A 25,081-nucleotide genomic window follows, 5' to 3' on the forward strand; every position below is an offset into this window, starting at 1 on the left:
CTTAATTCCAGTCAATTTTGCATTGAAAAGTAAAATAGCGCTCCTTCCCTTCCGAGCTCTGCTATGCGCCCAAACAGTGGTTTACCCCCACATATGGGGTATCGTCGCACTCAGGACTAATTGCACATCAAATTTTGTGGTCCAATTTCTTCTCTTTCCCTTGGGAAAATAAAAAATTGGGGGCGAAAAATCATTTTTGTGAAAAAATATGATTTTTTATTTTTACGGCTCTGCATTATAAACTTCTGTGAAGCACTCGAGGGGTCAAAGTGCTCACCACACATCTAGATAAGTTCCTTAGGGGGTCTACTTTCCAAAATGGTGTCACTTGTGGGGGTTTTTAATGTTTAGGCACATCAGGGGCTCTCCAAACGCAACATGGCGTCACATCTTAATTCCAGTCAATTTTGCATTGAAAAGTAAAATAGCGCTCCTTCCCTTCCGAGCTCTGCTATGCACCCAAACAGTGGTTTACCCCCACATATGGAGTATCGTCGCACTCAGGACAAATTGCACAACAACTTTTGTGGTCTAACTTCTTCTCTTACCCTTGGGAAAATAAAAAATTGGGGGCGAAAAGATCATTTTTGTGAAAAAATATGATTTTTTTATTTTTACAGCTCTGCATTATAAACTTCTGTGAAGCACTTGTTGGGTCAAAGTGCTCAACACACATCTAGATAAGTTCCTTAAGGGGTCTACTTTCCAAAATGGTGTCACTTGTGGGGGGTTTCAATGTTTAGGCACATCAGGGGCTCTCCAAACGCAGCATGGCGTCCCATCTCAATTCCAGTCAATTTTGCATTGAAAAGTCAAATGGCGCTCCTTCCCTTCCGAGCTCTGCCAATGCGCCCAAACAATGGTTTACACCCACATATGGTGTATCAGCGTACTCAGGACAAATTGTACAACAACTTTTGGGGTCCATTTTCTCCTGTTACCCTTGGTAAAATAAAACAAATTGGAGCTGAAATAAATTTTGTGTGAAAAAAAGTTAAATGTTCATTTTTATTTAAACATTCCAAAAATTCCTGTGAAACACCTGAAGGGTTAATAAACTTCTTGAATGTGGTTTTGAGCACCTTGAGGGGTGCAGTTTTTAGAATGGTGTCACACTTGGGTATTTTCTATCATATAGACCCCTCAAAATGACTTCAAATGAGATGTTGTCCCTAAAAAAAAAAATGGTGTTGTAAAAATGAGAAATTTCTGGTCAACTTTTAACCCTTATAACTCCCTAACAAAAAAAATTTTGGTTCCAAAATTGTGCTGATGTAAAGTAGACATGTGGGAAATGTTACTTATTAAGTATTTTGCGTGACATATCTCTGTGATTTAAGGGCATAAAAATTCAAAGTTGGAAAATTGCGAAATTTTCAAAATTTTCGCCAAATATCCGTTTTTTTCACAAATAAACGCAAGTTATATCGAAGAAATTTTACCACTATCATGAAGTACAATATGTCATGAGAAAACAGTGTCAGAATCGCCAAGATCCATTGAAGCGTTCCAGAGTTATAACCTCATAAAGGGACAGTGGTCAGAATTGTATAAATTGGCCCGGTCATTAACGTGCAAACCACCCTTGGGGGTGAAGAGGTTAACCCCTTCAAGACCTTGCCCTTTTTCGGATTTGCTTTTTCATTTTTCGATCCCCTCCTTCCCAGAGCCATAACTTTTTTATTTTTCCATCAATATGGCCTTTTGAGGGCTTGTTTTTTGCGGGACAAGTTGCACTTTTCAACGACATCATTGGTTTTAGCATGTCGTGTACTAGAAACCGGGAAAAAAAATTCCAAATGCTATGAAATTGCAAAAAAGTGCAATCCCACACTTGTTTTTTGTTTGGCTTTTTTGCTAGGTTCACTAAATGCTAAAACTGACCTGCCATTTTGATTTTCCAGGCCATTATGAGTTCATAGACATCAAACATGTCTAGGTTATGTTTTATCTAAGTGGTAAAAAAAAATTCCAAACTTTGCTAAAAAAAATAAAAATTCTGCAATTTTCCAATACCCGTAGCGTCTCAAATTTTTTTGTGATCTGAGGTCAGGTGAGGTTTTTTTTTTTTTGCGTGCCGAGCTGACGTTTTTAATGAAACCATTTTAGTGCAAATATGTTCTTTTGATTTTTTTTTTTTATTATTGTTTTATTTTAAATGGGGCGAAAGGGGGGTGATTTAAACCTTTTTTATTTTTTTATTTTTTTCATATTTTTTAAAACATTTTTTTTTTTACTTTTGCCATGCTTCAATAGCCTCCATGGGAGGCTAGAAGCTGGCACCACTCGGCTGGCATCGGCTCTGTTATATAGGAGCGATCATCAGATCGCCCCTATGTAGTAGATTTTCTGCATTGCTATGAGCGCCAACCACAGAGTGGCGCTCACAGCAATCCGGCATCAACAACCATAGAGGTGTCAACCTCTGGTTGTTATGCCGACGCATCGCTGACCCCCGATCATGTGATGTGGGTCGGCGATGTGCTCATTTCCGGCCCTATGGCCGGAAGCGGTAGTTAAATGCCGCTGTCAGCGTTTGACAGTGACATTTAACTAGTTAATAGCAGCGGGTGAATCGCGATTCCACCCGCCGCTATTGCGGGCACATGTTAGCTGTTCAAAACAGCTGACATGTCCTGGCGTTGATGCTGGCTCACCGCCAGAGCCCAATCAAAGCAGGGGATCCGACCTCCCCAGTAATAGTATGGCGGAGGTCAGTAACGGGTTAAGACCCAATTATTTTACTTTCATAAAGGTAACAGGAGAACATAGACTCCAAAATTTGTTGTGCAATTTCTCCTAAGTACGTGAATACCCCATATGTTGGGGAAAACTACTGTTTGGGCGTGCAACAGGGCTCAGAAAGGAAGGCACACTATTTAATTATATAAAGCAAAATTGACTGAAATCATTAGCGGACACTATGTCGCATTTGGAGAGCGCTTGATGTGCCTAAACAGTGGAAACCCCCCACAAGTGACGTCATTTTGGAAACTACACTCCTCAAGGAATGTATCTAGATGTGTGGCGAACACCTTGAACCAGGGCCGGATTGGGCATCTGGCAATTCTGGCAAATGCCAGAAGGACCTGTCCAGTCGTGGGCTGCCTTATCTGCTAGGTTGTTAACAGAATCTGTGTTCTCAAGATACCCATACTGCTAATAGTTGTGATTGAGCACAAAGTTGCTGATTCCGTCACTTACCCCACCAGGCTAGAGGTATCATTAGAAATATTGGTCTTGTAGAAAATCTTCCTTTCCTCCATCCAGGGTAATATTAGTAATATATCCCATCTGGTTCATGGGGATGGGGACAACATGGGCCTGTGTGATTTCAAATGCCAGGACTGAATTTCATCCCCAGTCCGTACCTGCCTTGAACCCTCAGGTGCTTCACAGAAGTTTGTAATGTTGAGCTGTGAAAATTTAAAAAGCACATTTTTCCCTCAAAAATATTCTTTTAGCCCCAATTTTCACAAGAGTAACAGGAAAAATTGCACCTTACAATTTGTTATACAATTTCTCCTGAGCACACCGATACCTCATATGTGGTCGAAAACTACTTTTGAGGCACAGTGCAAAGCTCAGGAGGGAAGAAGCAGCATATTTGAGTTCAGATTTTGCTGGAATGGTTTGAGGGTGCCATGTCTCATTGGCAGAGTCCCTAAGGTGCCGAAACGGCACAAACACCCCCGTAAGTGTCTTGATTGTACAAACAATAAATTCATCTAGGGGTGTAGTGAGTTTGTTGACACCACATGTGCCGCACACAAATTTATACCATTGAGCAGTGAAGAAAATATATTTACGTTTTTACCGCTAAAATGTTGTCTAAGCCCCAAAATGTTATATTTATAAGAGCTAATAGGAAAAAATTGACTTCTCAGTTTGTTGTGCAATTTCTTCTGAGTACAACAATACCCTACATGTAATCTCAAACTACTATTGAGGCATAGTGCAAAATTCAGAAGTAAAAGACTGCCATAATTTAGTGCAGATTTTACTGTTAGGCCGGTGTCACACTAAACGTATGGAAAATTGGTCCGAGTCTCCTTGCCGAGAGTCGCACGAGTGTTATCCGTATGGTCGTCTTTGTGTAATGCGTTTGCAATGCGATTTTCTCCCACCCATGTATCTGTATAGTATCTGTATGACATGCGTATGGTTCTACATTTCTCACTGATTTTCCCCATTGAATTAAAGTGCTCAATGGTTGAAATGAGGAAAATGTGTGTGTTTTTGTCGCAAGCTAGAGGGATGGTCTGTGTGGCGCCCTAGTTTTTCTCGCACCCATTGGCTTGCATTGGCAAGTCTTGGACAATATACAATCGTAGTATTATGGTTTTGCTAGTGCCATGGGAGAGCCCGTGTGCTGTCAGAACAGCAAACCCTCCATAAGTGACTCCATTTTACAAACTATATCTCTCAATTATTTCATCTAAGGGTGCAGTGATCATATTGACACCACAGGTGTGTCACAGAATTTTATGCCATTGGTCAGTGAAGAAAAAATATTTACATTTTTACCACAAAAATGTTGTTTTAGCCTCAGATTTTACGTTTTCACAAAGGGAAATGGGTAAAAATGGCACCAAAAGTTGTCACACAATTTCTGCTGAATGTGAAAATATCCCATATGTGGCTGTTAGTCATGAGCGAGTGTACTCATTGCTCGGGTTTTCCCCGAGCACGCTCGGGTGACCTCCGAGTATTTATGACTGCTCGGAGATTTAGTTTTCATCGCCGCAGCTGAATGATTTACAGCTACTAGCCAGGCTGAGTACATGTGGGGGTTGCCTGGTTGCTAGGGAATCCCCACATGTAATCAAGCAGGCTAGTAGCTGTAAATCATTTAGCTGCCGGGATGCAAACTAAATCTCTGAGCAGTCATAAATACTCGGAGGACACCCAAGCGTGCTCTGGAAAACCCGAGCAACGAGTACACTCGCTCATCACTAGTGGCTGATGTGTAGTGATGATTTTTACTCCATGGGTACTTTCCAGAAACAAGCAGCAGTGGATGTTACTGAGTAAACATTGCAAATCTGCCATTGTAGTGCAACATACGTTGTAGTGACCAGTACGTTATGTCCAGCTCGTGCTTCTGAAACATGCACATGTAAATTAGGTGGGCTCTCATCAATACAGAAATGCCAGACATATGGGAGCTAATTGTGGTTTAGGCACACTTTGGGGCTCAGAAGAGAGGGGGACATTTGAATTTGGGAGTTCAGAATTTCCTGCATTTCTTTTGGGGGGCAAGGAGCCATAGTGCTTTTCCAGAGCCTTTGTGCTACCAGTAACGTTGAAGTCCCTTATATTTCCATTAACAAATGATGAACCTCAGTAGGGGCTTTTTTTACATAACATTTGGGATCACATTTATCCAGAGCTCTACGCCGAGCCCTTATATCGGACTTTCCATCTAAATCTCCGAATAACGTGGTTCAGATGAAACCCTCAAGGGATCCATTCACTATAATGAGGCAGCAGAAAAATTACTCTGGACACCATTTGGCCTCTGTTCAGCGGTGTCCTTCTTTTGAGACGTGCGCAAAACTGTGGCGTATTTTATGTCTTTCTGTCAGCATTGGGGTTCTAATGGGTTTCCGACAAAGCATTTAATTTCATTCAAATGTCGATGGATAGTTTGCGCTGACTGATGCACCCTGAGCAACACAACTTGAATTTCTTTGGAACTCGATTGGGGCCATGAGTTGTAAACTTCTAGATTATGTTGCGCACCATGCACAAAAGAACACCAAGATCTCTGGAGATGGACTTGTAATCTTGAGGTATTTTTCATCAATTTTGGATCTCAAGTCCTCAGACTGTTCTGTTCCCCTCTTTCTGTTCCCCATGCTTTGTGTGGCAACTTCTCCCCTTTTTATTTGGTCTCAGTTGTGATTTTCATGTTACCCACACCTGTTACTTGCCATTGGTGAGTTTGAATGAGCATCACATGCTAGAAACAAAGTTGTTTACCCACATTTTTGGAAAGTTGCTGTCACGGTTCCACCGCTCAGTGTATCTGGGATGCAGTTACTGACCAATCTGGTACAGGGGCGTTATGACTTTTTCAGTTCTTTGACAGCTTAACCATCCTAACTGGGACTAGGAGGCGTCGGCTGTCTCCAAGCGTTCATTATCCCAGGTGATTGCCATGCTACTTAACTGAGCTGTTTCTCCCAGACCTATGTCAGATGTACATTCAGCTAGTGAGGTTTGCGCTTCCTGTTCCTAGCGTTCTGTATACTTGATCTTTTGTTGCCTGACCTTGTACTTTGTTCTGCCCATACGTCTGTTTAACCCATTTCTCTGGCCCGTTATCCTCCTGGTATTCTGACCTTGGAACATTACCTGACCACACTTTTGTCTCTTCCTTCTGTTTATGATGTACCCTCCTGGCTTCTGACCTTGGACCCCTTGACTATTCTGACTCACGCATTGGCCGTGAGAAGTGACCAGCATCACAGGTGCCAACAATTTTGTCCTGCACATTTTGGGGGTTTAGTGTGAAATGATGTCCAATTTGCCTTTTTCTTTTTTTCGTTTTTGTGTTGTTCCAATACACACAAATTAAATAAGCATGTATATAATAAAACATGTGTAATTGCAATAATTTTCTGGGAGAAATGCTTCATTTTCTGGGTCAATTTCACGGGTGCCAACACTTGGAGCAATGACTGTATATATTCTTCAGTGTTGCTCAGAGCAATCTAGTAGATAATGCAGAGTTGGTGTGGGATCTTAGCTCAGCTGTATGGTAAGAGTTCATTTATTTCCTTGCTGTCCGACCCTGATGACAGATAAATGAGGGGGTTGGGGCATCTGAAAGGGAGAAAAGGCCCTCTTCTCAGGTGTGCTGTTTGTTCAGTAATGCTCTGATGCCCATCTTTTCTCAGATCCCATCTCTAATGGGCCTCTACCATTTTACGGCTGCTGTTTGTGTTAGTTCAGGTTACCGATGCTTTATTCTTGCAGCCCCGTATCTTGTGCATTCACCTACATTATATGAGGAGAAGAGTACGCTTTTAGGGAAAATAATGAAAATCATATATTTGGTTGTCAGGCCAGAATAGAAGTGTGGCCAGGAAGGTGTGGCCGGCGTTTTTTTTTTCACAAGTAGCACATAGGATGCTTCAATGTTTCAATGTCAGGCGCTGTGATAAATGGGATGGACAAAAGAGCTGTTTGTTCCTGCCAGTAACATTCTTCAGCCTTGTAGAGTTATAAAGGGGTTTTTTAAGACATAGAATAAGACTGGTAATCTAGCATACTTTTTTCTCTCTGCTTTAATTTTCTGTTGTCTCGGGTCCTTTGCTTCTCTTCCAATCCCCTATTTTAGAGTAATGTATTGTTTTCCAAGAGATGGAAAATCTTGGCTTGATACACATAGCAATGCTCCTGTATGACACACCACATCCATCCATCAATTTATACTTCCAGCCCTCTTATGGCTGGGACTCAGAGGCAAGACATTATCAAAGATTGAAGTCTAGGTGATTTTTCATTTTTCTGGCAGCCTCCTCGACAGAGTAAATAGGAACAGAGTTGCGGTACCAGAAAATGGCCACTCGATAGTGTACAGAGTTGTGGTGCTCCTGCTCCAACATCAGGGAACCTGCTAATAACTGATTGCTGGGGGGTGTTGGGTGTGGGATTCTCACACCTCTATCCCAATGATAGTTCATCAATATATTAGCCATAGACAACACCCTTAATGTGCAGAGTTTTCCGTATTTGTCTGCCAATCAAGCTGAACTATGTTTTCACTTAAAAACTGGAAGCTTGTCTGTATTTCATGTAGTTGTGATTTGGGCAGCATTTTTCTCATGACCGTTTCCTCTTAACGACTGCCGATACGCCTTTTAACGGCAGCAGTTAAGGGGCCTTACTCCTCAGCGCCTCTTTTTAACAGCGCTGTGAAATAAGTGTATAGCACCCCCCCAGGATCTGAAAATCTCCGGGGTCTCAGCTAAAAAGGGTAGCTGAGACCACAGAGAACATGATTCGGGTGACCATCCCCTGTCACTTGATCGCCGTTATTCATAACGTCAATCGCAAACAAAGGTCCGGTTTCCATTCATTTCTCTCTCCTCTGATAGGATCTTGCTTACCATAAGAGAGAGAAATGGGGTCCCGCGTGCTCCCCTCGGTACCTCCACCATCCCCAAATCCTTTTGCTACATCCCCTGGCCCTCCACGTCATCTTCCCGGAAGAAAATGGCGGGCGCATGCACAGTTCACCCGCCGAGATCTGCCGACTGGTACCCGCCAACAATAGGAGATCCATTCCTATTGGTTCATTTTGATCTCTGTGATAGACCCTATCACAGTGATCAAAAAAAAAAAAAAAGTTAATCACCCTCCTTTCTCCTCCATTTAGTTACGTAGAAATAACATTTTTTTCCCATTCTTTGCAGTTACTGTTAGGATTGGTGTTATGGGTATGTTAGGGCTAGGGTTGTGTTGGGGTTAAGGTTGGGTGGGAGTTAGAGTTGGGATTAGAGCTGCGGTTAAGGTTGTGTTAGGGGTTAGGATTGTGTTGGGGTTAGGGTTGGGATTGTGATTAGGGTTGGGGTCAGGGGTATGTTGGAGTTAGGGTTGGTTTTAGGGCTGTGTTAGGGTTGGAGTTAGAATTGGGGGGTTTCCACTGTTTAGGCACTTCAGGGGGGTCTCCAAATGCGACATGGTGTCCGCCATCTATTCCAGTAAATTTTTTCATTCAGAAAGTCAAACTGTGCTCCCTCCTGAGCCCTGCCATGCGCCCAAACAGTGGATTTCCCCCACATATGGGGTATTAGTGTTCTCAGGAGAAATTACACAGCACATTTTGTGGTCCATTTTCTCCTGATACCCATGTGAAAATAAAAAAAACGGTTTGGGGCTAAACTAAAATTGTTTCCTTCCACATTGCTTTAGTTCTCATGAAGCTCCTGAAAGGTTAATAAACTTTTTGAATGTGGTTTTGAGCACCTTGAGGGGTACAGTTTTTAGAATGGTGTCACTTTTGGGTATTTTCTGTCATATTGACCCCTCAAATTCACTTCAAATTTGAGGTGGTCCCTAAAAAAAAATGGTTTTGTAAATTTTGTTGGAAAAATAAGAAATCGCTGGTCAACTTTTAACTCTTTTATAGCTTCATAGCAAAAAAATTATGTTTCCAAAATTGAGCTGATGTAAAGCAGACATGTGGGAAATTTTATTTATTAACTATTTTGTGTGACACGACTGATTTAAGAGGAATAGTTGCAACTAGCATACTCCAATGTGATGCAAAAAAGGGGGTATTTAATATACATACAGTAACCACAAACGTTTCGGTCTGCAATGGATCTTCATCAGTGTGCTAAATGTAGCATGAATGGTATATATAGTGGAACCCCGATAGGAATTAACTGATTAGCATCAAAAGGTAAGTTTTACTGGAAAAATTGCACTGAAAACAGTTTTGAATGGTAGGTCAGTCCGGCTAGCGGGAGAGGAAGAGACACGAGAGCCATGCGGTATCCACCGCAAGAGAGGGTGGTGCACACAGTAATCGCATCATCGCGCCCTCTGACCTGAGCGTCACTGCAGAGGACGGGGAAGACACAGCGGGGCCAGCGGTGGAACGGGGGAGCAGGTGAATATCGTGCACTGCGTTATACTCACCTGCTCCTGGCATGGTCCCTGGTTCCCCGGCACCGGCAGCTTCTTCCTGTATTGAGCGGTCACATGGTACCACTCATTACAGTAATGAATATGTGGCTCCACCCCTATGGGAATGGAGTGGGGTCCATATTCATTACTGTAATGAGCGGTACCATGTGACCGCTCAGTACAGGAAGAAGCTGCCGGAGAACCAGGGACACCGCGCCAGGAGCAGGTGAGTATTATTACACAGCTGCCGCTCCCCTTCCCCTGCCGACCCCTGGCTATGACTCGAGTATAAGCCGAGAGGGGCAATTTCAGCCTACATAAACAGATATTATAAACGGAATCCCACAATGAAGAGAATTGACATCTCCCAGATTTTGAGGCTGACCCCTTATTCTATCCTACTTTTAAAAGCTATTCTCAGTGGCCAAAAAAAAAATCCTATACTCACCTCTCATACCAACTATACTTCGTACTGCTTCTGTGTTTCCCGCCTGTCTCAGGTCATCAACATCCTGAACCAATCAGCAAGCAGAAGAAGCCAAAATTTGTTCTTTTATTACCTACACCTTGGGCCCATTGAGAATAACATATAGAGTAGAGGAAAATCCCTTTAAGGATTGCGTAACTTGGTATGCGATGGGGAAAATAAGTATTTGATACACTGCTGATTTTGCCAGTTTTCCCACCTACAAAGATTGGTGAGGTCTGTAATTTTTTATCGTAGGTACACTTCAACTATGAGAGACAGAATCAAAAAATTAAAACCAGAAAATCACATTGTATGATTTTAAATTAATTAACTTGCGATTTTTTTGCATGAAATAAGTATTTGATCATGTACCAATCAGCAAGAATTCTGGCTCTCACAGATCTGTTAGCTTTTCTTTAAGAAGCCCTCCTACTCTGCACTCGTTACCTGTATTAATTGCACTTGTTTGAATTCTGTATAAAAGACACCTTGTCCACACACTCAATCAATCACACTCCACCATGACCAAGACCAAAGAGCTGTCTAAGGACACCATGGACAAAATTGTTGATCTGCACAAGGCTGGGATGGGTTACAGGACAATAGGCAAGGAGCTTGGTGAGAAGGCAACAACTGTTGGCACAATTATTAGAAAATGGAAGAGACACAAGATGACTGTCAATGTTCCTCGGTCTGGGGCACCACGCGAGATCTCGCCTCGTGGGGTAAGGATATTATTCTGAGAAAAGTCAAGAATCAACCCAGAACTACTCGGAAGGACCTTGTCAATGACCTGAAGAGATCTGGGACCACAGTCTCAAACATTACCGTTAGTAACACACTCTGCTGTCCTGGATTAAAATCCTACAGGGCTTGTAAGGTCCCCCTGCTCACTCCAGCACATATCCAGACCCATTTGAAGTTTGCCAATAACCATCTGGATGATCCACTCCAGAGGAGGCATGGGAGAAGGTCATGTGGTCGGATGAGATCAAAATAGAACTTTCTGATGTCAACTCCACTTGCCGTGTTTAGAGGAAGAAGAAGGATGAGTACAACCCCAATAACACCGTCCCAGCTGTGAAGCATGGTTGGGGAAACATCATACTTTGGGGATGCTTTGCTGCAAAGAGGACAGAACAACTGCACTATATTGAACGGAAGATGGATGAGGGTCATGTATTAACCCCTTTCTGACCCTCAGAACCCCCGCTTTGATGCGGGCTCCGGCGGTGAGTCCGCATCACAGCCGGGACATGTCAGCTGTTTTGAACAGCTGACATGTGCCCGCAATAGCGGCTGGTGGAATCGCGATCCAACTGCCGCTATTAACTAGTTAAATACCGCAGTCAAACGCAGACAGCAGCATTTAACTAGTGCTGCCAGCCATCGGGCCGGAAATGCGCACATCACTGACCCCCGTCACGTGATCAGGGGTCAGCGATGCGTCGGCATTAGTGATGAGCGAATATACTCATTACTCGAGATTTCTCGGGCATGCTCGGGGGTCCTCCGAGTATTTTTTTAGTGCTCAGAGTTTGTTTTTAGCACTGCAGCTGAATGATTTACATCTGTTAGCCAGCATAAGTACATGTGGGGGTTGCCTGGTTGCTAGGGAATCCCCCATGTACTTATGCTGGCTAACAGATGTAAATCATTCACCTGCGGCGCTAAAAACTAAAACTTCGAGCACTAAAAAATACTCAGAGGACCCCCGAGCGTGCTCGAGAAATCTCGAGTAACGAGTATATTCGCTCATCACTAGTCGGCATGACAACTAAAGGTCTATTGAAGACTTCTTGTTTTATTTTTTACCACTTAGATAAAATATAAATAAACTAGACATGTTTGGTTTAGAATTTAGTGAACCTAGCAAAAAAGCCAAACAAAAAACATGTGTGGGATTGCACTTTTTTTGCAATTTCACCGCACTTGGAATTTTTTCCCGTTTTCTAGTACATGACATGGTAAAACCAATGACGTCGTTCAAAAGTACAACTTGTCCTGCAAAAAATAAGCCCTCACATGGCCATATTGACAGAAAAATAAAAAAGTTATGGCTCTGGGAAGGAGGGGAGCAAAAAACGAAAACACAAAACCGAAAAAAGCTGGGGTCATGAAGGGGTTAACTTATTTTGGACAACAGCCTCCTTCCTCAGTAAGAGCATTGAAGATGGGTCATGGCTGGATCTTCCAGCATGGCAGTGACCAGAAACACTCAGTCAGGGCAACTAAGGAGTGGCTTCGTAAGAAGCCTTTAAGGTCCTGGAGTGGCCTAGCCAGTCTCCAGACCTGAACCCAATAGAAAATCTTTGAAGGGTGCTGAAACTCAATGTTGCCTAGCAACAGCCCCGAAACCTGAAAGATCTGGAGAAGAGCTGTATGGAGGACTGTGCTTCACTGTGTGCAAAATTGGTCAAGAACTACAGGAAACGTCTGACCTCTTTAATTGCAATCAAAGGTTTCTGTATTAAGTTCTGTTTTTTTTATTGTATCAAAAACTTATTTCATGAAATGAAATGCAAATTAATTATGTAAAAATCGTACAATGGGATTTTCTTTTTTTTTTTTTAAGATTCTGTCTCTTAACAGTTGACTTGTACCAACGATAAAAATTACAAACCTCTCCATTCTTTGTAGGTGGCAAAACTTGCAAAATCGGTAGTATCTTTTGTAAATTCTTAGTAAGTTTTTCTCATTGGTGTATTCGATGCTTGTAATTTAATAATGCTGTACTTGCTTAAAATTGCTTTAAAATAAATCTGCTTTTTATGCACTAATTTTCTACTTTATTCATTTAGATTGTGAGCCCCATTGGATTTAGATTGTGAGCCCCATTGGGGACAGTGATGATAATGTGTGCAAACTGTAAAGCGCTGCGGAATATGTTAGCGCTATATAAAAATAAAGATTATTACTTTTACTGAAATGGCAGTCCTGCACTGTACAGCACAGTGTCTACAAGATGCTTTCTCAGAAGGCTTTTGGCTTATGCGCGTACATTTTCGCAAACTGCCGTCTAGCTTTTTTGTGTCTCTGTGCCAGCAGTGGGCTCCTCCTGGGTCTCCTGCCATAGCATTTAATTTAATTCAAATGGCGACGGATAGTTCGCGCTGACACTGATTCACCCTGAGCCTTCAGGACAGCTTGAATTTCTTTGGAACTTGATTGTGGCTGCTAATTCATCATCCAGACTATCCTGAGTTGCAACCTTTCATCAATTGGAAAAAGAGAAATGGCTCATCGCCCCTCCCAAACAAATTCGGCAAATTTTGCGCTCCCAAATCCAAATGCCCTCCTCCCTTCTGAGCACCACAGTGTGCCTAAACTGCAGTGAGCGTCCGCATGTTTGGTATTTTTGTAACAATGAGCGCCCACCCAATTTACGGGTGCATGTCTCCAAAAGCATGAGCTGGGCACAATATACTGGTCACTGCAATGTACTGGTCACTATAACTGCAGTTTGCAATTTTCACTTGGCAACATCCACTGCTGATTGTTTGTGGAAAACATCGATGGAGTCAAAATCGTCACTACACCTGTAGATAAATTCCCAAAGGCGTATAATTTCCAAAATGGGGTCACTTGAGGGGAGGATTCTGCTCTTCTAGCACTTAGGGCTTTGTATATGGAGTTTGCAAACTATTCTAGGAACATCTGCTCTCCAGGAGGCAAATTGCACTCTATCCCTCCAGAGTCTCACCATATGGCTAAGCAGTACTGTACAGCCATATATAGGGTATTTCTACATGCAGCAGAAATTCTGGCACAAATTTTGTGCATTTTTACCCATTTCCCAGTGTGAAAATGTAAAATCAGGGTCTAAAACAACATTTTGGTTATGTAAAAATGTTGGTTATGTTCTTATTACATGTAATGTAATGTAATTATTTTATCCTTCACTGCCCAATGGTATAAAATTTGGGATCCATTTTATCCTATGTTTGTGAAAATTAAAAATTTTGGGACTGAAACAACATTTTTGTGGTAAAAATATACATTTTTCATTTTCACATATCAAAGTTGTAAAATTCCGTGAAACACCTGTGGGTTCAAGGTGCTCCCCATACATCTAGATAAATTCCTTGAGGGGTCTAATTTTCAAAATGGATTCAATTGTGGGGGGTTTCCCCTGTTTTTAAGCGCATCGGAGGCTTTCCAAATGCGACATGACACCCGCAGACCATTCCATCAAAGTCTGCCTTCCAAAACGTCACTCCTTCATTTCTGAGCCCTGTTGTGCAACAGCAGTTTTCCCCCACATATCGGGTATCTATGTATGCTGGATAAATTGCACAACACATTTGGGGGTCCATTTTCTTCTGTTATCCTTGTGAAAATTAAAAAATTGGGGCTAAAAGAACATTTTTGTGGGAAAAATTAGATTTTTTTTTTAAATATTCACAGCTCTATGTTAGAAACTTCTGTGAAGCGCCTGGGGATCAAGGTGCTCACCACACATCTAGATAAGGTCTAGTTTCCAAAATAGTGTAAATTGTGGGGGGGATTTCCACTGTTTAGGCACATCAGGTGCTTTGCAACCCCGACATGGCGTCCCATAATTATTCCAGCAATTTTTTTACTCAAAAAGTCAAATGGCGGTCCCTCCCTTCCAAGCTCTGCTGCACACCCAAACAGTAGTTTTACTCCACATATTGGTTATTAGCCAGGAGAAATTGCACAACAAATTCTAAGGTGCAATTTCTCCCTTTTCCCTCGTGAAAAATCAAATTTTGAGGCTAAAAAAATGTTTTGTACAAAAAATGTAATATTATTTTTATGGATCAACATTATAAACTTCTGTGAAGCACTTTGGGTTTCAAAGTGCTCATCACACATCTAGATAAGTTCCCTGAGGGGTCTAGTTTCCAAAATGGTGTCACTTGTGGGGGGTTTCCACTGTTCAGGTACATAATGGGTTGTCCAAACGCAACATTGCGTCTGCTAATTATTCCAGCAAATTTTACATTGAAAAGTGAAATGGCACTCCTTCTCTTCCGAGCCCTGCCATGCGCTAAAACAGTAGTTTTTGTCCACATATTTGGTATTGGTGTACTCAAGAGAAATTGCACAACGAATTGTATGGAGCAATTTCTCCTGTTATCTCTTGTGCAAACTGCAAAATTTGGGGTTAAAAAAAACACTTTTGGGAAAAATGTGATTTCTGTATTTTCATGGCTCAGTGTTATAAACTTTTGTGAAGCACCTGGGGGTTCAAGATGCTCACCATACATATAGATAATTTCCCTAAGGGGTCTAGTTTCCAAAATGGTGTCACTTGTGGGGGGTGTCCCCTGTGTAGGTACATCAGGGGCTCTCCAAACATAACATGGCATCCGCTAATTATTCCAGCAAATTTTACATTGAAATAGCCAAATGGCACCCCTTCCGAGCCCTGCCTTGCGCCTAAACAGTGGTTTTCCCCAACATATGGGGTATCTTCGTGTGCAGGAAAAATTGCACAACAAATTTTGGGGTCCATTTTTTTCCTGTTACCATTTTAAAAATAGTCTGAAGTAAAAGTTTTGTGAACAAAGTTAAATGTTCATTTTTTTCTTCCACATTCCATTAATTTACTTGAAGCACCTGAAGGGTTAATAAACTTCTTGAATGTGGTTTTGGACACCTTGCAGGCTGCAGTTTTTAGAATGGTATCACTTTTAGCTATTTTCTGTCATTTAGGCCCCTCAAAGTCACCTCAAATGTGATGTGGTCCCTAAAATAATATTTTTTTATATTTTATTGGAAAAATTAGAATTCACTGGTCAACTTTTAATCCTTAAAACTTCCTAACAAAAAAAAATTATGTTTCAAAAATTGTGCTGATATAAAGTAGACATGTGGGAAATGTTATTTATTAATTATTGTGTGAGACATAACTCTTTAATTTAAGGGTATAAAATGTTAGTTCGAAAATTGCAAAAATCTTCAAAATTTTCTCCAAATTTCCTTCTTTTTACAAATAAACGCCCGTCATATCGAAGAAATATTACCACTATCATGAAGTACAATATCTCACGAAAAAAACAGACTCCGAAACCTCTATTTACATAACTAAGTAATTCTACATTATAACCACAGATTATGTTTCTCAGGATTTCCTTAGTATTGCACAGGTAGTGGAATTATCATCAAGGCACCAGAAATTTTGTAACTTGTGCAATACTATAGAAATATTGATAACATGGGGGGCCGTGAAGACTGGAGTTTGGGAAACACTGATTTAGACGGCAAAGCTATGCACTGCAAATATTTTGGGGGCTAGCCATGCCCCTTTTTATAGGCCATATCCTTTTGCAAACCACTCCCATTTATACTTCTCTTCCTCACCCAAATAAAAGTAACGGTAATTTAAATAAAAGGCACATTAACTAGTCATCTGCAGTCCTGTGTAACTTATACAGAGAAGACAGCATAAGCTCTTATTTCACCACAGATAATAGTTATTATTCTGAGTACAGGTAAAGTCATACCTCCCAACCGTCCCGATTTCAGCGTGACAGTCCCGCTTTGGCACCGGGGTCCCGCTGTCCCGCTTCGGGCATTTAAAATCCCGAATTTGCGGCCGCCGGTGAAGCCCCGCCCACTTCCGGGACGTAGAGAGAGCCCGATTATTAAGCAGAGAAGAATAGAATACATGTCAGCACACAGAGTCCTGCATACACTGTGGCCCCTGATCATGTGACCCCTGACTCCTCCCCTCCTGTGACCTCATCACAGGTCCTGTACGCACAGAGCAGCCATATATGTGGTGTGCTGCCCTAGTGCAGGTGGAGGTAGGTGCTGGAGATTCCCCATTACTGGGGGGGACATTAACCCTTCAGCACTGAGATTCTTTTGGGGTCCCTGTGTGGTGTGAACAGTGAGGTAACAGCTGTGGACAGAATGCGGCTTCGCTGGTTGCACATTAGACCCAGTCAGACACCTGCAGGATGAGAGGACAGAAGCCCAGAGAAGTTCTCCCACAATGCGATGATTCCTCTCCCGGCTCCAGCACAATAATGTAGATACTAGTGATGAGGGAGCCACTCTCCACTACTCGATCCGGCATTGGGGGCTCGGACAAGCTTGTTACTGGGGTATCACAGGTGATGGAGCGCCGTGCTCGAGTTCCCAGCCAATAAACATGCAGGGATTGCCCGCCATACATGGTAGTGTTGCCATACCTCCCAACCGTCCCGATTTCAGCGTGACAGTCCCGCTTTGGCACCGGGGTCCCGCTGTCCCGCTTCGGGCATTTAAAATCCCGAATTTGCGGCCGCCGGTGAAGCCCCGCCCACTTCCGGGACGTAGAGAGAGCCCGATTAGTACCCGCTGTTCGTTCCGTTCCCTGGGACTGCGTTGTAGCCACGCCCCCTTGAGTTGCCTCACCGCCCGCCTCCGGCTTCCTCCTCAACTATAGACGTGGGCGGACTCTGAGGACAGAGCGGCAGCACCCGGACTGGTTTCTGGCACGGGGGCAGAGTTGTGAGACACTCCGTGTCTGTGTGACCGCGGGAGCAGCGAGCGGATCTCCAGACTGTAAGTGAATGTATGTGTCTCTCCCCCTCTCCATGCAGCGCTGCCCTGCTGCGGTTACAGCAGAGACTCTGACAGCATAGGAGGACTGACAAACTAAACTTTGTCTCCCCATGGTGCGCGCACCCCGCTCCCACTCTCCCCCTGGTACCCATCCATCGGATTCTCCACCAACCTGGTGCAGCACCCCTTACATTCTATGGGGGCTGCCACCTGCCTGCGTTACATTCTATGGGGGCTGCCACCTGCCTGCGTTACATTCTATGGGGGCTGCCACCTGCCTGCGTTACATTCTATGGGGGCTGCCACCTGCCTGCGTTACATTCTATGGGGGCTGTGCAGCATTATATTCTATGGGGCTGTGCTGTATTACATTCTATGGGGACTGAGCTGTAATGCTGGATACAGCAGTCAGCGGCGCAGCTGGATGACACCATTCAGCGCCGTGGGAGTGGAAGCTGCCGGCTGCTGCGAGGGAGAGCGGTGAAAGGTGTTTGTGTGTACTGATGGAGAAGGCAATGATGGGGGTGGGGTAACCATGTGTGGCCATTATACTGCACCCAGCATTGTGTGGGGCCATTATACTGTACCCAGCATTGTGTGGCCATTATACTATACCCAGCATCGTGTGGGGCCATTATACTGTACAAAGCATCATGTGGCGCCATTATACTGTATGGACCATCACGTGGGGCAAGTATACTGTACGCAGCATCATGTGGGGCCATTATACAGTATGGAGCATAATGTGGCCAATGGCCATTGTACAGTATGGAGCGTCGTGTGTGGCCATATTTTTTTGTTCATAATTATTGTTAACGAAACATTGTGATCAGAAGTGCTAAATGGGTGTGGTTGGGGCGTGGCTAGTTGTGAAATGGGTGTGGCCTAAAATTTGCCCACTGGTCTGTACACCGCCACCGATCTCCTCCCCAGTCCTCCATCCTGTGCTCCGCTCCCCTCCGTCGTCCTGTCTGCCCCCCCGTCCTCCTGTCCGCTCCCATCCCACCCCCGTGCTCCGATCCCCCCCCCTCATACTTACCAAGCTTCCCGGTGTCCGTCCGTCTTCTCCACGGGCGCCGCCATCTTCCAAAATGGCGGGCGCATGCGCAGTGCGCCCGCCGAATCTACCAGCCGGCAGATTCGTTCCAGCTACATTTTGATCACTGTGATAAAACCTATCACAGTGATCAAAATTAAAAAAATAGTAAATGACCCCCCTTTATCACCCCCATACGTAGGGACAATAATAAAATAAAGAAAAAAATTTTTTTCCACTAGGGTTAGGGTTAGGGGTAGAACTAGGGTTAGCGTTAGAATTAGGCTATGTGCACACGGTGCGGATTTGGCTGCGGATCCGCAGCGGATTGGCCGCTGCAGATTTGTAGCAGTGTTCCATCAGGCTTACAGTACCATCCGCTGTGCCCATGGTGCGGAAAATACAGCGTGGAAATGCTGTGTTGTATTTTCCGCAGCATGTTAATTCTTTGTGCGGATTCCGCAGGTTTTTAAACCTGTTCCTCAATAGGAATCTGCAGGTGAAATCCGCATAAAAAACACTGGAAATCCGCGGTAAATCCGCAGGTAAAACGCAGTGTCTTTTACCTGCGGATTTTTCAAGAATGGTGCGGAAAAATCACACACGAATCCGCAACGTGGGCACATAGCCTTAGGGTTGGAATTAGAGTTAGGGTTGGAATTAGGGCTAGGGTTGGAAATAGGGTTAAGAATAGGCTTGTAGTTAGGGTTATGGTTAGGGATGTGTTGGGGTTAAAGTTGTGGTTGGGGTTGGGGTTAGGGTTGGGATTAGGGTTAGGATTAGGGTTAGGGTTGGGGTTAGGGTTGTGATTAGGGCACATCAGGGGTCTCCAAACGCAACATAGCGCCACCATTGATTCCAGCCAATCTTGCGTTCAAAAAGTCAAATGGTGCTCCCTCCCTTCCGAGCCCTGACGTGCGCCCAAACAGTTTTTTTTTTCACGGCTCTGCGTTGTAAACTTCTGTGAAGCCCTTGGGGGTTCAAAGTGCTCACCACATATCTAGATAAGTTCCTTGGGGGGTCTAGTTTCCAAAATGGGGTCACTTTTGGGGGGTTTCTATTGTTTAGGCACATCAGGGGCTCCGCAAACGCAAGATGACGCCCACAGACCATTCCATCAAAGTCTGCATTTCAAAACGTCACTACTTCCTTTCCGAGCCCCGACGTGTGCCCAAGCAGTGGTTTACCCCCACATATGGGGTATCAGTGTACTCAGGACAAATTGGGCAACAACTATTGGGGTCCAATTTCTCCTGTTACCCTTGTGAATATTAAAAATTGCTTGCTGAAACATCATTTTTGAGGAAAGAAAAATGATTTTTTATTTTCACGGCTCTGCGTTGTAAACTTCTGTAAAGCACTTGGGGGTTCAAAGTGCTCACTACACATCTAGATAAGTTCTTTGGGGGGTCTTGTTTCCAAAATGGGGTCACTTGTGGGGGGTTTCTACTGTTTAGGCACATCAGGGGCTCTGCAAACGTAACATGATGCCCGCAGACCATTCCATCAAAGTCTGCATTCCAAAACGTCACTACTTCCCTTCCGAGCCCCGGCATGTGCCCAAACAGTGGTTTACCCCCACATATGGGGTATCAGCGTACTCAGGAGAAACTGGACAACAACTCTAGGGGTCAAATTTCTCCTGTTACCCTTGGGAAAATTAAAAAATTCTGGGCTAAAAAAAATATTTTTGAGGAAAGAAAACACATTTATTATTTTCACGGCTCTGCGTTATAAACTTCTGTGAAGCACTTGGGGGTTCAAAGTGCTCACCACACATCTAGATTAGTTCCTTGGGAGGTCTAGTTTCCAAAATGGGGTCACTTGTGGGGGAGCTCCAATGTTTAGGCACACAGGGGCTCTCCAAACGTGACATGGTGTCCGCTAATGATTGGAGCTAATTTTCCATTCCAAAAGCCAAATGGTGTGCCTTCCCTTCCGAGCCCTGCCGTGCGCCCAGTCAGTGGTTTACCCCCACATATGGGGTATCATCGTACTCAGGACAAACTGGACAACAACATTTGGGGTCCAATTTCTCCTGTTACCCTTGGGAAAATAAAAAATTCCGGGCTAAAATTAATTTTTGAGGAAAGAAAAATTATTTTTTATTTTCACGGCTCTGCGTTATAAACTTCTGTGAAGCACCTGGGGGTTTAAAGTGCTCACTATGCATCTAGATAAGTTCCTTGGGGGGTCTAGTTTCCAAAATGGGGTCACTTGTAGGGGAGCTCCAATGTTTAGGCACACAGGGGCTCTGCAAACGCGACATGAGGTCCGCTAACAATTGGAGCTAATTTTCCATTCAAAAGTCAAATGGCGCGCCTTCCCTTCCGAGCCTTGCCATGCACCAAAACAGTGGTTTACCCCCACATATGAGGTATCGGTGTACTCAGGAGAAATTGCCCAACAAACTTTAGGATCCATTTTATCCTGTTGCCCATGTGAAAATGAAAAAATTGAGGCTAAAAGAATTTGTGTAAAAAAAAAAAAGTACTTTTTAATTTTTAAGGATCAATTTGTGAAGCACCTGAGGGTTTAAAGTGCTCACTATGCTTCTAGATAAGTTCCTTGGGGGGGTCTAGTTTCCAAAATTGGGTCACTTGTGGGGGAGCTCCAATGTTTAGGCACACGGGGGCTGTCCAAACGCGATATGGTGTCCGCTAAAGATTGGAGCCAATTTTTCATTCAAAAAGTCAAATGGCGCTCCTTCCCTTCTGAGCCCTGCCGTGCACCCAAACAGTGGTTTACCCCCACATATGAGGTATCAGCGTACTCAGGACAAATTGGACAACAACGTTCGTGGTCCAGTTTCTCCTTTTACCCTTGGGAAAATAAAAAAATTGTTGCTAAAAGATCATTTTTGTGACTAAAAAGTTAAATGTTCATTTTTTCTTTCCATGTTGCTTCTGCTGCTGTGAAACACCTGAAGGGTTACTAAACTTCTTGAATGTGGTTTTGAGCACCTTGAGGGGTGCAGTTTTTAGAATGATGTCACTTTTGAGTATTTTCAGCCATATAGAACCCTCAAACTGACTTCAAATGTGAGGTGGTCCCTAAAAAAATGGTTTTGTAAATTTTGTTGTAAAAATGAGAAATCACAGGTCAAATTTTAACCCTTGTAACTTCCTTGCAAAAAAAAAATGTTGTTTCCAAAATTGTGCTGATGTAAAGTAGACATGTGGGAAATGTTGTTATTTATTAACTATTTTGTGTCACATAACTCTCTGGTTTAACAGAATAAAAATTAAAAATGTGAAAATTGCTAAATTTTCCAAATTTGCGCCAAATTTCCATTTTTTTCACAAATAAACTCAGAAATTATCGACCTAAATTTACCACTAACATGAAGCCCAATATGTCACGAAAAAACAATCTCAGAACCGCTAGGATCCGTTGAAGCGTTCCTGAGTTATTACCTCATAAACGGACACTTGTCAGAATTGCACAAAACGGCCAGGTCATTAAGGTCAAAATAGGCTGGGTCATGAAGGGGTTAAAATTTAGAAAGTGCAATCAATCATTTGTCTTTCCTCTTTTTTTGAATCATTTAATGGCAAGATCATTTTAAAGGGAATCTGTCACCCCCTGGGACGTATATAACCTATTTAATATGGGCATACAGGTGATGGAAATGTTACACTAGTCCTACCTGTATGCCTCATATTGGTGGTCTTGAGAAATCTTATTTTATTTCTTTATGCTAATGATTTCTTCCAGGCTCTGGGGTGTACAGTGCCTGGAAGAAATCCCTGCCTCCTGTCTTCATTATAATACTACACCCCTACCATTCACATCACAATGCCATTTGATGTTGAGTTGTGGCGCCATAATCTCGCGCCTGTGCCCTGCTCTCCCTCCACAATCTGTACCTTTTCCTCCCGTCTGTGGGCAGTGTATTCAAGGATCTTCTGCGTGGGTGCTGGCGAGTCACTGTGACCTCCAGCGTGCACAATGATAAGATGCTCTCCCCTCTTCTTCCCTGCATAGACAACCATGTGTAGCGATGACTAAGCAGGGAGGAAATGGTGAGAGCACCTTATCTCATTGCGCATGCAGGATGTCACTGGAATGGTAATTGCCTGCCTGGAAGATCCCTGAATACACTGCCCATAGAAGGGATGAAAAGGTACTGTCACGGGAATACAAGGAGGGCGAGAGCTAATAACCCGGGCCCCTGCAATTTCCCCCAGACTAGGGAAACCCTGTCTGACCCTCTACCTGAAGTTTACACTGGAGGTGTGCATGTTCAGGCCTCCACCCTCACCCTGACTCCTGATTCAGCCCTAGACTGAACACCACCGCCCACCACCCAGTGAATGCAATAGACCAATACCCACAGTTATAACAAACAAGGATAAAGGAAAATATACACCACCAGCAACGATTCTCCAACAACCAGCTCTCCACTCCGGACCGAGATAACTACGGATAAGACAGAAGCTATAATCGGCGACGCCCAAAGATCAGGAGAACCATTTAAAGGAAATGGGCATGGCCCAGCTTCCAATCCGAGGATCAGATAAATTAACCCCGGAGCAGCCAGACGAAAACTAGCCGACGCCAATGAGCAAACAGTGGTCAAACGCGGAATTACCGCTGTCTGTCAGACGACCTGGTCTGGACAGTGTCCGACATGACAGGTACAGATTGTGGATGGATTGTATGGCGCAGGTGTGGGATTCCAGCGCCACAACTGCGCATCACAGGTCAGAGTAACATGCATGGGATGGGGGTGGTATTATAATGAAGACAGGGATTTCTTCCAGTCACCGCACGCCCCGGAGCCTGGAAGAAATCATTAGCATGAGGAAAGAATATAAGATTTCTCAACAACAAGACCATTAATATGAGGCATACAGGTAGGACTAGTGTAACATTTCTATTACCTGTGTACTCATATTAATAGGTCATATACAGTGGGGAAAAAAGTATTTAGTCATCCACCAATTGTGCAAGTTCTCCCACGTAAAAAGATGAGCGAGGCCTGTAATTGACATCATAGGTAGACCACAACTATGAGAGTCAAAATTAGAAAACAAATCCAGAAAATCACCTTGTCTAATTTGGCAAGATTTATTTTTCAAATTATGGTGGAAAATAAGTATTTGGTCACCTAAAAACATGCAAGATTTCAGGCTCTAACAGACCTGTAACAATTTCTTTGAGACTCTTCTGTCCTCCACTCATTACCTGTAGCAATGGCACCTGTTTAAACTTATTATCAGTATAAAAGACACCTGTCCACAACCTCAAACAGTCACACTCCAAACTCCATTATGGTGAAGACCAAAGAGCTGTCGAAGGACACCAGAAACAAAATTGTAGCCCTGTACCAGTCTGAGAAGACTGAATCTGCAGTAGGCAAGAAGCTTGGTGTGATGAAATCAACTGTGGGAGCAATAATAAGAAAATGGAAGACATACAAGACCACTGATATTCTCACTCGATCTGGGGCTCCACGCAAGATCTCACCCTGTGAGGTCAAAATGATCACAAGAACGGTGAGCAAAAATCCCAGAACCACACGGGGGAACCTAGTGAATGACCTGCATAGAGCTGGGACCACCGTAACAAATGCTACCATCAGTAACACACTACGCCGCCAGGGACTTAGATCCTGCAGTGCCAGACGTGTCCCCCTGCTTAAGCCAGTATATGTCCAGGCCCATCTGAAGTTTGCTATAGAGATCATTTGGATTATCTAGAATAGTATTGGGAAAATGTCCTATGGTCTGATGAAACAAAAGTAGAACTTTTTGGTAGAAACAAAACTCGTCATGTTTGGAGGAGACAGAATGCTGAGTTGCTTCCAAACAAAATACTGTACCTACTGTGAAGCATGGGGGTGGCAACATCATGCTTTGGGGCTGTTTATCTGCAAAGGGACCAGGATTACTGATCTGTGTACATGAAAGAATGAATGGGGCCATGTATTGTGAGATTTTGAGTGCAAACCTCCTTCCATCAGCAAGGGCATTGAATATGAAACGTGGATGGGTCTTTCAGAATGATAATAATCCCAAGCACAGCGCCAGGGCAACGAAGGAGTAGCTTTGTAAGAAGCATATGAATGTCCTGGAGTGGCCTAGCCAGTCTCCAGATCTCAACCCCATAGAAAACCTTTGGAGGGAGTTGAAAGTCCAAGTTGCCCAGCGACAGGACTAAAACATCACTGCTCTGGATGAGATCTGCATGGAGGAATGGGCCAACACACCAACAGTGTGTGCCAACCTTGTGAAGACTTACAGAAAAAGTTTGACCTCTGTAATTGCCAACAAAGGATATATAACAAAATATTGAGATGAACTTTTGTTAATGACCAAATACTTATTTTCTACATACCGTAATTTGCAAAATAAATCTTGCCAAATCAGACAAGGTGATTTTCTGGATTTGTTTTCTCATTTTGA

The 25,081-nt window shown here is 43.4% G+C and overlaps 1 protein-coding gene across 1 annotated transcript in view; it reads left to right on the forward strand.

The window, feature by feature from the left end:
- Nucleotides 1-25,081, forward strand: part of SLC25A21 (solute carrier family 25 member 21) — a 577,980-nt gene that overhangs the window by 453,691 nt on the left and 99,208 nt on the right. The gene's annotated exons all lie outside the window — the stretch shown is intronic.

Source organism: Ranitomeya variabilis, chromosome 1, assembly GCF_051348905.1.
Source record: "Ranitomeya variabilis isolate aRanVar5 chromosome 1, aRanVar5.hap1, whole genome shotgun sequence".
Classification (NCBI taxonomy): Eukaryota; Metazoa; Chordata; class Amphibia; order Anura; family Dendrobatidae; genus Ranitomeya; species Ranitomeya variabilis.